We start from the raw sequence: 15452 nt of genomic DNA, 5'->3' as shown, positions 1-15452 counted from the left end.
TATATTTTACTACTGGATGGTTCACTTGATACAAAAACATGTTACTTTGCTCTATTTATGAAAATTTTATTTTTGACTCCACTTCCTCTTGTGGTTTATTGCCTTCCCTCATCTCCTTAGCACAGAGTATTTCTGCATGTTGCTTTCAGTTTTGCTCCCCTTTCTCTTCCTTTCATTCCAAATAGACTTTCAGCACCAGAACTAGATGGAAACTGCCTTTATCCAGTTCCCCTATGAGCTCCATGTTGCTAAACCTAACGATCAATTGTAAATCCATGTCTTATTCAAACTTTCACTAACATTTAACAATTGAGCCGGGTGTGGTGGTGCATGCCTGTAACCCCAGCACTCAGGAGGCTTAGGCAGGAAGGCTGCTGTGAGTTCAAGGCCATCTTGGAGTACAAAGTGAGTTGAAGTCCAGCCTAAACTGCATAGCAAGACTGTGTCTCAAAAAGACAAAAGAAAAAAAAAATTAACAAAATGATCAGTGTTGTCTTCTTACACCACTTTCTTTAATTGCCTTCAGAACAATAAGCTTACAATGTCTTTGGCTGTTATCTGTTTTGAGTACATAGCCTCTGATTTATCAACAGCTTTTTCTTGTGCTATTTTCAAAATACTGTACATATATCCAAAATCCATACACTTCTTATAACTATAATTATTATTGTCATCATTATTCAATACTGGGGATTGAACCCAGGGTCTTTCATTGAGATACATCCCCAACTTCCTTTATATTTTGAGACAGGATTTTATTAAATTGTGCAGGGGGACTCCCAACTTCTCATTCTTCAGCTTTCTGACCACTGGGATTGCAGGCTCGTGCCTCCACATCCAGGTTACAATTTCTATTGTCACAGCCCAGGTCCAAGGAGTTCATCACCTCACCTGGCTTATGACAAAAAACTCTGCTTGCAACCTATCTGATTAATGTTTTCTTCATTTAGTGGTGAAAAGAACCCTATCTAAGTCAGGAGATTTCACTTTTTTCTGCTCAAATGCAATTTTTTTCTCTCATTCTAAAAGCCAAAACCCTTGCAAAAATATAAAATGTGCTATGTGAATTATATTTCTCCTTCCTTTTCTAACTATATTTCATCTCTTTCTCCACCACTCTGTTTGACCATTTTTGGTTTCTATTTGGTTTTATCTTATTTAGTCAGGTTAAATCTCCAGTACTTATAACTTGGTTTTCTTTCTTTTTTCTTTCTTTCTCTTTCTTTCCTTCTTTCTTTTTTCTTTCTTTCTTTGTTTTTCTTTCTTTTGTTCTTTTTCTTTTCTTATCTTTCATTCTTTCTTTTTTTTCCACAGGATTTCACTATGTAGTGCAGGCTGGCCTTGGACTTGCATACATAACCTAACCTGCCCTTGAACTCACAGTGATTCTGCTGCCTCAGCCTCCCAAGTGCTAGGATTACAAGAGTGTGCCACTATATCCATCCTCTTGCTCTTGGATAAGTTGATAAGTACCTGTTTGTTGGAAAGATGGATGGATGAGGAATGAATTAATAAGTAAATGATGAAGTTAAAGATTTTGGGAAAGCGGTGTAAAAGAAATCATTTTATGAAATTTGAAGTTTCGGTAGTTGTTTATAAAGTTTATGGTGTCAAATGAATAAATAGGTATAGTATTTTATTCTCTGATTCTTCTGCTGTGCCCTGTCAACTCTGCCAAATAGCAGTTATTTTCAAAGGCTACAACAAGTAGGCGTATAGCAATCTTTTTATTTTATTTTTGAGACAGAGTCTCACTATATACTTTAGGATGAATTTGAATTCACTATTTGGCCCAGGCTGGCTTCCAACTTGCCAAAATCTTCCTATGCCAGCCTTCTGAGTGCTTGGATTACAGGTGTGCACTACCATTTCAGACAGGTATGCAATAACCTTATCTATCCTACTTTTTAAAAGATGCTAAGTAGAGATTATTTCTGAAGTGCTTATGAATGATGAACGTTATTTAGAATTGCCTACTCTGAATTAGTTAAAATTATAATTAGAAGGAATGTGGGAATTCATGATCTATTCCCTTCTAGACTTCTGCACCCACTTCCTCTTTGGTCTGGTATATTTCAGTCTGTTTTCAACCTCTGGCCTCCAAATCTTACCAGATGTCTCTTTGTTGATAAAATCTTCTCTTTACTGGTTCTATTTATGCTGACTGGGTTAAGAGACATACTCCTAAGGCACTTACTACTTGCTGAAATAGCTGTTTATTTTTCAGATTTATATTAAATGGACTTGAAATTATTGGAAGCCGTGCTTTTGTCTTATTCTGTTTTGTACACGCATCATGTGATCCACACAAACATTATTAAGGACAGTGCCAGGCACATTTCCAAAGATGAGACTTACTCCCTGAATTAAGTCTCTTGAAAGAGTGGGTCAGGGACAGTGTCTGCATTGCTATATTATGTGTCTGTGCATAAGTATTAAATATATGAATGCAAATGAATGCAAGACTACATAGTGAAATCAGCAATGGATATAGACATGTATATCATGTCATCTACAATGAAAAGAACTAAAAGAATTTCAAAAACCATCACCCAATAAATGCTTCTTGTTAACATAGAACAAGTAAATAAAAAAACTGAACAAGTAAATCATACTGATCTAGATTTTTTCAGTAAAATCTTATTTTCTTCTAATTCTCAAAATCATGAGAATATCATACACGACACAGTTGTATTCCTCTATAATATTATGAGGAAGATCGCTTTCTCAAGTCAATTTGCAAAAGGCTAGCTTGTCAAATTTAGTTGTGTCTTTTACCTCTTCAATTTTGTAGACAAGTCTTTATTTTGTCATTATAGTTACAGTTTAAGAAATACCCACTTTTTCTCTATTTCACCTCCTGACTACACATCTGTAAATTAAGAGACAGAGAGGAGGAGGCAGAATGCGACAGAAACTGAGAGATATTCAAAATTTCTTTTCACCAACTCATTATGTGAATAGTATAAAATAATCATGTCACTCAATTGCAGGAGTTACATTTATAGTTGTCTATTCTGAAGGGTCAGCAATCAGTGGATGAGTCAATGTCATCTCTAATTGCATAATAAGTTCAAACACACACACTCACACACTCACACACACACACATATGCAACCATTACCTGTAGCTCTGATCTAAAATATAACATATTAAAATTTTAGGCTCAAAGAATATTCTGACCCTCAGATCAGAAGAAACACTTGTAAATCACACATAAGGCAAACATGTCCGACATACATAAAAAATTATTACTGCAATAAACAGTGACCTAATTTTAAAATGCATAAAAATTTGAATTAACACTTCTCCAAGGAAGATGTTCAAATAGGTTTTGAACAATTAAAAGATGATCAGCACTATTAGTCATTTAAAAAGTGTAAATCAAAACCATTACAAAGGGTCTGGGGTTAGCTCAGTAGTAGAGTGTTGGCTTAGCATGTTTATACACCAGTTTGATCTCTAGCACAGACAAGCAAGCAAACAGTACAGTGAAATTGTCACTTCACATTTATGAGAATGGCTAAAATAAAAAAAAGAAAGCAACAAGTGTTCAAAAAGGCATGGAGAAATTCAAACTTTTATACACTGCTGGTGAGATTGTAAAATGGTGCATACACTTCATAAAATGGTTTAGCAGTACCCTGAAATGTTAAGCAGCTATCATATCACCCAGGACTTTTATTTCTAGGTATATACCCCAAAGATACAAAATTATATAGTCACTCAGAAACTTGTATGCAAATATTCATAGAATCATTTCTCATAATAAGCAAAAAGTGGAAACAAATGTCCGTCAATAGAGGTGTCCATAAAAAATGTAGTATGGCCACACAAATAAATATCATTTGTCAGTTACAAGAAATGAAAGACTGATATATGCCATGTATCAGTGATTGAAAGTATTGCCTTATGGTGAAAAAGCCAGTCATAAGAAACAACATATTGCATGATTACATTTAAAAGAAAGATCTCTAGTAGGTAAGTCTGTAGAGCTAGTAAGTAGATTATTGCCTTCCAGTGGTTGCAAGAGAAAGATATAAGTAATGACTGCTAACTGGTATGAAGTTTCCTTTTGAAATAATAAAAATATCCTAAATTAACTACTAGTGATGATTGACCATCTCTGTGACTGCACTAAACACACTGAGTTTTATATTTTAGAGAGATGAGCTGTATGGTATGGATTCAATCAAAGAAACATGAAGATGTTTACCTGTCAGTTATCAGTTAGTTTAAAATGTGACAGTTTTCATCATCATTATCATCATCATCCAGAAATATGTTTAAAAATTTTTCCTTCTGTAAAGCTCTGTGCTAGGTAATGTGGTGATATAAAGGAACCAATATATCACCCCTGTCTGATAGGTAAGGATGTCCAAAGTATTAGATCCTGACTATATATAAATACTAAATATATGGTATATTTAGAAAGTAATGATACTAACATCTGACAGTCTAGGTTTAATTTTTAATTACTAGTTGTGATCTTGGGTAACTTATGCTCTATACATCTCAATTTCTTCATTTATAATAAGACTGTAATAATGTCACCTATTGTTGAAGATAGTGGTAGTTAACTACAAAAGCTCAGTTAATTTTTTATTCCTTACTAATAGTATTACCACTTTGGTCAGAATGGATGCTCAACTGAAAACGTATAAAGTCTCAATGTCCTTTATAGCTAGCTGTAGCATGTGACACACTTATGGCCAACTACATTTAAATGAAAGTAAGGGCTTCAGGAGTTTCTTAAAGCAGAAATGTTAGGGTTGGAGATATAGCTCATCGGCACAGTGCCTGCCTAGCAAGCACAAGGTCCTGAGTTCAATTCTGAGTACCAAAAAAAGTAGGAATATTTAGCCAACAGGATATTTCTTATTTTTTTGGTTTCCCCTTCTTGACTGGAATGTGATATAAGTGTAGATTTTACTTGGGATTATTTATTCAGCCATCTATAAGCTTTGTTCTTATGTTTGTCCACTTATTGGTAAGCTTAGGAATAGCTTTCCAGTGAAGGTAACATGAACTGGATTTAATGTCAGAGTAGAAATTAATGAGGTAGGCAAGATGTGTAAAGAATGTCCAGATTTGGGCTCTACTTATGCAAAGTTACAGAATTGTAAGAGATTTTGTCATAAGATAAAGCTGAAGAAGAAATATTATGAAGAACCTCATAGGTCTTTGCAAGCATTCTAGATTTCTCCTAGAGGGAAAGATGGTCTCTTAAAGAATTTTGACCTTAAAGTGACAGGAACAAATATGTAGTATATAAAAAAATAATTCTAGCAATTGTGTAGATGTTTACTTGGAGTGATTAAAGGAAGGAAAACAAGTGATATAGTTTTTGTGGTACTTTAGGCTAAATACTTTTTTATGAGCCTAAACTAAGATACTGACAATGGGGTGCTGAAACTCACTTTAAAAGAAATTTAGAAGTCGATTTGACAAAATTTATAATTTTACACAGGGTGGGTAAGGAAAGAAGTCACCCGGGTTAACATCTACAGATGGGAGATCGTTCTGAGTTAAAGATGAAGTTAATATTTGTGTTGTTGTTTGGAGATGCTTGTGAGACTCAGATGTCAAATTCCAACAGGTAATTGTGCTCAAAGGAGATGAGGAGTATTCACAGCAATTAGCAAATAAAAGTTGTACGAAGCTGTGACTGTGGGTAAGGTTACTGCATATCTGAGATGCGGTAAAAGTCCACCTCATATTCTCTGATCCCTCCTCTCCATTCACATGCAGTATCAGTTATCATCACTAACAAGTTTCTGTTTAAGCTCCTTAGCCGCTCTGCCTCCCTGACTGAGAGTTTTCCTCAGTGTCATATGAGCTTGATCAGGCACCACGCAGAGCAGCAGTTTTAATGCCCTCAGAGGACCACCACAGGAAGTGAGAGGCGGGAATCAGGGGACGCACAAGGACATTCCCTTCCCGACCTCTCAACTGAATAATTAAGAGACACAGGCTACACGACGATTTACCAGATTTCCAGAAGATTCAGCAGCAGTTCACCACGGTGACAATCCATTCATTAACAAATAGTTTCGAAAATACTTTGCCTTTAAGTAACTGACTTACAGTCTGCTCTGTTGGAATCAAAAATCAAGAAAAAAAGAGCAAGTAGAATTATAATAGGCATAACCTAATACAGACCTCTGGGAAAGCACTAACTTATAAGGCTACATAAAGGAAGAAAAGTCCAAGGGAGAGATGAGGAAACAGTAGTCAGAATAGTAAGAAAAAAGTGAGGAGAAAAATATGCCCAGAGGCGTATAAATAGAATAAGAATAAAAAACACTAGTTAGCTTGACCTTAGAGATGTCAAAATATGGTGGTTAGAATGATTGAAGTACAGTAATACGTTGGTTCATGAGTGCTTCTGTTCACATACAATTCCGTTCATAAACAACAATGCTCAGCAAAATTTTGCTTCCATTTGCAAACTCCAAATTGGGGGATGAACACGACAATGGCCACATTCCCTGCTCTACCTTGTGGTTATGTCTTCCGTTAGTCAAGACTGTGGCTGTGGATAGACCTGTGCACTTGCTACGAAGCTTTATTATGTGTGCTTTTTAGCGCATACAGAACTACACAGTACTATTCAACCAAGCATAGCTCCAAACAAAGTTCAGCGAAAACATGGCGGTAAAAACAAAAGTGCAGAGCGGTAATGAAGGGGATGGAATGTTTAGAGCACTAATGAAGGTAACAAGAAACTGCACAGCAAGACTGGTAAGAAGAAAGTTTTGAGGAAAATAACCATTAAACTGAAGAAGGAAATTGTAGAAAAGTATGAGCATGGTATTCATGACTGATAGGGCCTCAGGGTACAAAATGGTGAAGTTGACAATCTCGACTATTTTGCAGAATAAAGATGCCATGAAAGGAGTTGATGTAGCAAAGGAGTAATGATATTAACCAAGCAGAGGACACAAGTGCTGGAAGAGGTGGAAAAACAGTGTAGCTGAGCAAGAAACAGCTGGCAGATGATAGAGTTTGTGAAGCTATGATCTGTGAGAAAGCCAGGAAATTATGGTGATTTCCTGCAAGAAAACCTCTACACTTGCAACAAGTGCTGAGTGTCAAGCCAGTAGAGGATAGCTTGATGAATTCTGTAGGAGAAGTGACATCCACAGTGTGATGAGACACGGTGAGACTTCCCATCTGACAAGTCCACCACAGAGGCTTACAAGAAAGAATTAGTGGAATCCAGGAAAGCAGAAAGGTATGTCACTTCACAAGTGTTCAACCATGATGAAACAGAGCTGTTGTGGAAAAAGATGCCAAACAGAACCTGTATTATGCAGGACAACAAAGCTTTGCTGGGGCACAAGCCCATGAAAGACTGATTGAACCTTTTGCTGTGTGCAAACGCAAGTACCTATCTGAAGATTAAGCCAGTACTGGTGCACCATTCCCACAACCCTTATGCATTCAAGGAGCACAGTGTAAACAGGGCCAGGCTGCCTGTCGTGTGGGGGGCCAATGCCAAAGCTTGGCTCACAAGGCAACTGTTCAGGGAATGGCTGCATGCAGTGTTCATACCCACTATTAAAAAATATCTTTCTGATAACCAGCTACCTGACAAATGCCTTCTTCTGATGGACACTGCCGTGAGGAAACCTTACAGCCTTGGTGGATGATATGGACCCTGAGCATGACCTCATAAAGGGCAAGCCCCTCCCCCATCATGACACCTCTTCTATAGCTCATGGACCAGCAAGGGATCTGCAGCTTCAAAAAGCTGTACACAAAGGTGTTCTTCACCAGGTGCATTGATGTCACCAAAGCAGCATCCTTGATTCTAGAAGAGTTCAGGAAGAAACATTTCAATATCCTCCACTGCATCAACCTCACTGACAAAGCCTGGGAAGATGTTATATACTAGACCTTAAACACCGTCTGGAGATAACTAGTCAGAATGTGTCACTGAAGGTGATTTTCAAGGGTCTGAAGCACAGGAAGTGGAGGAGATTATGTCCATGAGCAAGAGTATGGGTCTAGAAGTCAATGGCACAGACATGGTTTAAAATCTATACAATGGGTCTTTTTTTTTTCAGTATTAAGAATTGAACCCAGTACCTTCACACTGAGCTACATTTATATCCCCCTTTTTAATTTTGAAATTGGAGGCAAGGTCTCTCCAGGTCACTAAATTGCTTGATCTGGGCTCCTTCTGTCTCAGCCTCTCTGATTGCTGGGATTAGAGGCCTAAGTCACCATACTCAGCTGACAGTGTATATTTCTGAAGGAATTTATGCAATACAAAAATCTGACTCCTCTAAATTTTGCTAGCTTTATTAACATTTCTTCTGGTATATATCTGATAAAATTTTTATCCTACTTAGAATAGTAGCTGGGTGATATTTAACACATAGAGGAAGATCATCAACTAAAATTAATCTTCTGTAAAACATCTTTTTTCTTTAAAGTTTTGCTCATGTCATTCCATGGGAAAATTAAGTTTCAGCTGCCAAAGGAGAATGATCAGGAACCTGGAAACCAGAGAAAATGTTATAAAGAGAGGATAATATTTGAGCTGATAACCCATTTGCTTATGTCTACCAGATGGCTATTTCATCTCCTGCCACACTGTGAAATAAATGATTGAAATAATGGGCTGGATTCATTCTATCAAGAAAGTTGTTATGATTTTATTTAAATTGCTTCCAGCAGTTTTCAACTAGATGAGAGGGTGGGTAAGTGAAAACATTTTCTTTATCCTCTTGCCCTGAGTATAGTTTTGAGTCTCAGCTGTGAGAGCTGGGGAGATACTGTTATGTGGGTGAGTGAGGAAGGGGTGTGAATCTGTTGTGTGAGGGTCCCTGGGAGTCACATGTGTCTTCCTCCCAGTGTAGGCCAATACAGACTCGCACTGACTTTGCGTTAGCTGCTCCTCAGCCTTTCAGTAACCTAGTGGCTGTCTACCTAGCACTGCTAGTCTTCCTTCTGCTTCTTTTAGGAAGGGCAACTCATTGTGATTAAATAAGACATTTTGTAGTGAAAAGGATACAATTTTAAATACCTTTAAAACATTTCAGAAAGCAATACAATTAGCTAAGCACTTATGTTTTATTAGTAATAGCAAGCAAAATTAATAAGTAAATTCAACTAAAAATGATTATGTGTCAAAGTGGATAGTTTTTACATTGACATTTCACATAATCTGACTTTGCTTAGAAGAGAAATCACTCGGCTGTTAAAATTACTTTTAAAGAGCTGTCAAAATTGGAAAACCTGCTGTCAAAAATATGATGAGAAAAGTTTAAAAATGGTAAAGTATGTTGACTTAGACAAAAAATATTATCTTCATGAAGGAAACTTGAATATTTATCATTGTCTTCAGACATGATGACTTTTTTTCTCCTGAAATTGGACATCCTTGGATTAAATTTATATACTGACACATGCATTTTTATTTTCCAAGCAACATGAATGAAATGATTTATGTTCATAGTACAATGATAATTTCTCTAATTGCTAGAAAATGCTTACATATTAATCGTCTACACTTGTTCTTACAAAATTTATTTTCACTTTAATTGAAGAATCTAATTAAAAAGAATTTTATCTCACACTCTCTTTTCAGATTTCCTGATTTCTTACATATTTACTCAACAAATACATTTTAACTGATGGAAGAATATATCTATGATTTCATTTATATTGCTGCTCTAGGTGTTGAACCCAGAGCCTCTTACAGGCTAGGCAAGCATCCCACCTCTGAGTCACATTCCCAGTCCTTCTCAGTTTCTTCTTTGGAACATGGTCTTGCTAAGACCCAGGCTGGTCTCGTGTTTGCAATGCTTTGCCTTAGCCTCCCTATTCACTGGAATTGCAGGAGTGTGCCACTATGCCCAGAAATTTATATATTTTTGTTGAGCTTATTTAAATAATGGAAAACTGTACCTATCCTATATCGCAATTCCAAAAAAGATAAATATTTTATAGCATTGAAATTAGGGACAGATAGATCAGTAAAATTAAAGCCTCTTTTAAACTTTCTATTTTACAGTGAGTTCTATCTGTCAATAACTAAAATCTTAAAATTTTCAATTTTTCTTTGAAATATAGAACCAATGGTATACTCTAGAATACATTTAGCATTCAGTTGTCAATTCTTAATCAAAATGCATGCGTTTATACCTAGGTGAATAAAATATGTAAATATGAAATAAAATACATGAGTTCCCCCTTCATTTTTCTTCATCTACTATAAATAATGTATTACTCTGAAGTTGATATTCTGAATATTGAAAGCCAATTTCTCATTGTGCATGACCTTGTGCTTACCTTTTTCTCCATATGTAAACTGCAAGTATTTGCAGTTATCATTCAAAATTGTGAGCATTAGAATACAAATGATAGTAGTATACTTTGCAAGTGCTAGTGTTTAAATGACCCTCTTTTATTTTCTAAAGAAGAAATAAAAAATAATGACACAGTTTAAATAGGGGAGAATATTTAAGATATAATTGTAGAAGCCAAGTGTGATAGTTCACACCATAATCTCAGCACTCTGGGAGGCTGAGGCAAGGAAATCTCAAGTTTGTGCCTTACTTGGTCAACCAACAGAGACTCTATCTTAAAATTAAAAAGTACAGCACTGTATTAAAATGAAGTAAATCAGTGTTAAGACCTTGGGTTCAATGCCCAGTGCAGAAAAAACAGGAAAAATAAAAAGTAAAAACTTTTACTGTCAAAAGAATAATGCAGTTGTCTATGTTGATCAAAACTATATTCTTATTTACTCTATTATTTTATTGTTTATTTGAAATAATTTAGAGGTGGCTATTAGATTTTCTAGTCTTTATATAACTTCATATTTTGACACCATTAGATTCAATCATCAAGACTTTTAAATTTGAATCTGACTTACCACATAATAAGTGTGTCCTAAAGCATACAAGCTTATTGTTCAAGCTAAAACAGTACAAACTTTGCTACCAATGAGATAAATATAATTCATAACACTGACATGAAATGCCAGTATAATTCTAGAAGATGCTGACTTAACAGAAAATTAAGTGAGAGACTTGCAAATCAAAATACACCTGAATCTGAATATATAAATCTGATTGTTCTTAGAACTGGGATGGTATGCCCTTTCTACACAAATACATGAGAACTGTGTATTTAGAACCCTATCCAGTAATTCAGAGTACTATGTATATGTATATTGGAGAAAAGTTTGTGTTGCTATGGGAACTTTGGCTTTTGTTTACATTATATAGCAAACTATTTTATGTGCCTTGGTTCACCTTAATGACTACCTTCATATATTGCTAATTATACTATTTTCCCTCATTTGCTCTGATGATTAACTCCTTAAGGTTAATATTGCTCATCTTTATTGAGTTAGTTCATATTTTTCTTGAATACAGAAATATGAACTTATATTTACCTTCATTTATGAAAATTGCATTATGCATGCCACTGTCACCTGTTCATTACATTAAGTAAAGGTGTTCTGCTTTTATGAGATTTGCAAAATTATATTTATGAAAATTATAAGTTTGACCTTGTTTGCCTATAGGAACATCATATTCCAAATTGTAAAAAATAAAATTTGTGAACATGTTTTTCATTTTGGACATAAAAATGTATAATTTCCTCATTCAAAATTTCCTGTAGCATTTTCAAAGAGGAAATCTAAGAAATCTAAGCTCTTAAGAAAAGAAATTCTTCATGCTTTCAATATATAAGTGAAGACATGCTAAAATATTGTGTATGCCAATTCTTCTGAGTTGATAGGATTTTATAGAACCAAGTAGTAAAAATGAATTTATTATATTTTAAATATTAGGATTTTTAGGGTGCTGAAATTATTATGCATGATAATAAAGTGATAAATCCATAGAACTGTGTATTAATAAACATCCAAAGAGCTCTATAGCACAAAGAGTCAACTTTAATGTATGCAAATAAAAACATCATTTGAAAGATTGGGAGTTCTCAGAATAGAATGCATACCGTGGCAAAGGAATTTAACTGTGTATTAGATACTAAATAAGCTTACTGAAAAGACAGAGGAAGAAAGGTCTGGTCTTGGGAAGTTGGGAAATGTAGAGTTTATGGGACCAAAAGCAATTCTACATAAACAGTACTTTAGTTAAGACTTGTTTCCCATGGTACAGGTTAGCAATTCACAGTCAGTACACCAGTGGTGAGCATTTCAGTAAGTGGGTGGTGATTACCTAAGGTCAAGTTTCTCATTGTTAGAAGAGATAGACAAGGGGATATAGCTCAGCAGCATAAGCACCTGCCTGGCAAGCATAAGGTCCTGAGTTCGATTCCCAGTGCCAACAACAAAAACAATAGAAGTGATAGACAAAGGAGAGACTACAACGATAATCCATTTGGTGAGACAATTGGAGACATGCACATAAACTCATTTCTAGTGTAAGATAGATCAAAATGGACACATATAGAACTATCTCTATATAAATACATATACAAGGATTAATATACATTCATATTTCCTTACTATGTTAGCTGACAGACTCCAGAATTAAAGATATTCATTAGCAGCCAGCACACTCCTAGCACTCAGATAACACTTTGAAGGAATTTGAAAATTTTCTGTACACACTTTACAACTTTTCAGGAAATTTAAAACATTTTTAAAGAAAAATAATTATTTAGACAAACATGAAATTTTCTGCTGGATGCCATTCCTGCGTTCTCTGCTGTCAGACTGACTTGGGCCCTCTTTTCAGTGAACCTCTAGTTCTGCAGCCCTGCAGAAGGAATCTGAAAAGAGCTTAAGATCAAGTCACTTGCCTCAGATTTTCTTTCTAGAGATCCTGTGCTATGTATTCCTTTTGTCTTCCTGGGTCTTTCCCCTCAAATCCTTTGTAACTTCTCACTGCCTGTTACTGACTTGTCTTTGAACATTTACCATGATGTGCCTGTACAGCTCTGATAATGACTCCTTGAAGACACTGAATGCACCACATGGTTATTTAAGTAGATGTGTGTGTGTTGCCAATGTTTCATTTACATAAAATCTCTATCCTACCTTTCTTCACAAATCCCATCTCTAACAAAAATATTTTTCTCTGATTTTCATCATCTCAAACTCAGTAAGGAGACCTGTAGCCTTGTTTTGATGAAAATCCTAATATATAATAATGTATTAAATCCTTTGCATGAAAGAAGGAATTCGGTGTAAGTACCCTACATTTAGAGTATTGTTTCATTTCTAATAATGTTTTCGCTTTCATCATGCTATTATAATTATCACAGTATTATTTGCAGCATTGTTATATTAGTTGACAAACTTATAAATGATGCAGCATACCTGTATGTTTTTAGTGTTAAATTTTGAAATAATTTGAAACTTATACAGAAATAGCAAGAATAGTACAAAAAGAGAAAAGAAAGAAGGATAAAATTATGTATGTATATATATACAGGAGAGCTAACATAGCTGTACTACTGACTTCTACGCTTTATTAAAAGGATTAGTTAACGATTAATTATTTTGATCAGTCTTGCATATCTATATTTGTTTTCCTGAGTAACCACTTTGAAGATATCAATATGTAATACAACAACCATTGTTAGTTCCCTGTCACCTTATTTGTAATTCAGTATTGCTTGTACTATTTTTGTACTACTTTGTAAATTGTTGTCTGTCTCTTAATATGCTTTCATTTTTTACTTCTAAAATAAAAGAAAAAAAACAATCTTTTCTCACATGAACTGATTGAGGTTTTTAACACAGTATTAAAAGAATAAAACATGGATAAATTTAATCAAACATGACATACGTGGAAAACTACAACACACTGAAGAAAGAAACTGAAGAGAATACAAATAAATGAAAGAATATTTCATGTTTATAAACTAGAATAATTAATACGGTTCAATATCTATACTACCCAAAGCAAACAATAGATATGATGCAATTTCTGTTGAAATTTCAGTGCTGTTTTCAAAAAGAGGAGATAATCCTAAACTTTTTGCTACAAAAGAGTGGAAACAGTCTTGAGGAAGAACAAAGCTAGCAGCATCACATTTCTTGATTTCAAACTATATTAAAAGGTACAGCAATCAAAACAGAATGACACTACATAAAAACAGACATACAGACCATTGACACAGAACAAGAAGCCCAGAAACAAACTCATACATATATGATAAATTAATTTTTGACAAGGGGGTCAAGAATGTAAAAGAGAGAAAGGATAGTTTCTCCAAAAAGTGGTGTTGGGAAAACTGGTTTACATATGCAAAAGAGTATCACTGGACCCTTACCTCACACCACATACCAAACAGAACTCAAAGTGTAATAAAGAAATTATAAAAGTTAAAAAATATAGAGGAAATCTTTGCATTGGTCTTGGCAATGATTTTCAATATGACCTCAAACACATTGGCAAGAAAAGCAGAAATAGGGAAGTGGGATTACATCAAGCTAAAGGCTTCACAGCAAAGGAAATAATCAACATAACGAAAAGCCAGCATATAAAATGGAAAAAAGTATTTACAAACAATATATTTGTAAGTTATTAATATAGAAAACATATAAAGAACTCATACAACTTAATAGCAAACAAATATGCACATGTGCACACACATACAACTCAAAAAAGTCAAGTAACACAATTCAAAAGTACACCAAGGAGATGAACAGACATTTTCTAAAGATATCCAAGTGCCCAAATGGTCAATAAACACATAAAAAATGTCCTTAACATCACCAGTTGACAAGAAAATGCAGGTCAAAATCAGAATGAAATATCATCTCACACCTGGCAGAATGGCTATTATCAAAAAGATGAGATCAGTGCCGGCGAAGGTGCAGAGAAAAAGAGGCCCTTGTACACTGTTGGTGGAAATGAAAATTAGTTATTCATTATGAAATACAGTATGGAGTTGTCTAAATATTTAAAAGTAAAGCCAGCAGAGCGTCCAGAAATCCTATTACTGGGTGTAATTGTAGGAAATGAAAATGATGTACCTTGGAGACAGCTGCACTCCCATGTTGGCTGCAGTATATTAATAATAGCCAACCCGTGGAAATAACCTGAGTGTCTTTTTGGACGAACGCATAAAGGAAATGTGAAACACACACAAGAATACTACCTAGCTATAAAAATGAAATCACAAATGGTAGCCTTTGTGACATCATGGATGAACCTTTCAGACATTATGGAATGTGAAGTAAGTCAGACACAGAAAAGCAAATACTATATAATTTCCTCTGGAATAAAAAAATCTTGACCCCATAGAAGCAGGGAGTAAGTGAGCAGAGATGCTGTGGTGCTAGACATAGGGAAATTTTACCAAAGAGTACGGACTTCCAGTAATCAGATGAGTAATTCCAGGGAATCTAATGCTCAGCGTAGTGAGCAAGGTAACTTCATTGCATACCTATTTTCTTAAGAGTAGATGTTGGTCTCACTGTACACACATCAAAACACACACAAGGT

The 15452-nt window shown here is 35.0% G+C and overlaps 2 long non-coding RNA genes across 3 annotated transcripts in view; one reads left to right on the top strand and one right to left on the bottom strand.

Annotated features, from left to right (window-relative positions):
- Positions 1–15062, bottom strand: part of LOC106147748 — a 43429-nt gene extending 28367 nt beyond the window's left edge. Inside the window, exon 1 of one of the 2 annotated variants that reach the window (XR_001232679.1) lies at positions 14981–15062. This is a non-coding gene — a long non-coding RNA (uncharacterized LOC106147748). Of the gene's footprint in view, positions 1–7593; positions 7654–14980 lie in introns of those variants that run through there. The other variant, XR_001232680.1, reaches the window with a different exon arrangement.
- LOC106147749 lies at positions 7730–8628 on the top strand. The gene is made up of 2 exons (XR_001232682.1): positions 7730–7947; positions 8445–8628. It is a non-coding gene; the product is annotated as an uncharacterized LOC106147749 (long non-coding RNA).
- Positions 15063–15452: the final 390 nt, after the last annotated feature.

Source organism: Chinchilla lanigera, unplaced genomic scaffold (assembly GCF_000276665.1).
Source record: "Chinchilla lanigera isolate Chin_1 unplaced genomic scaffold, ChiLan1.0 scaffold00008, whole genome shotgun sequence".
Taxonomy (NCBI): domain Eukaryota; kingdom Metazoa; phylum Chordata; class Mammalia; order Rodentia; family Chinchillidae; genus Chinchilla; species Chinchilla lanigera.
The sequence above is the reverse complement of the archived record's forward strand: the minus strand, read 5'-3'. Positions and strand labels throughout refer to the sequence as shown.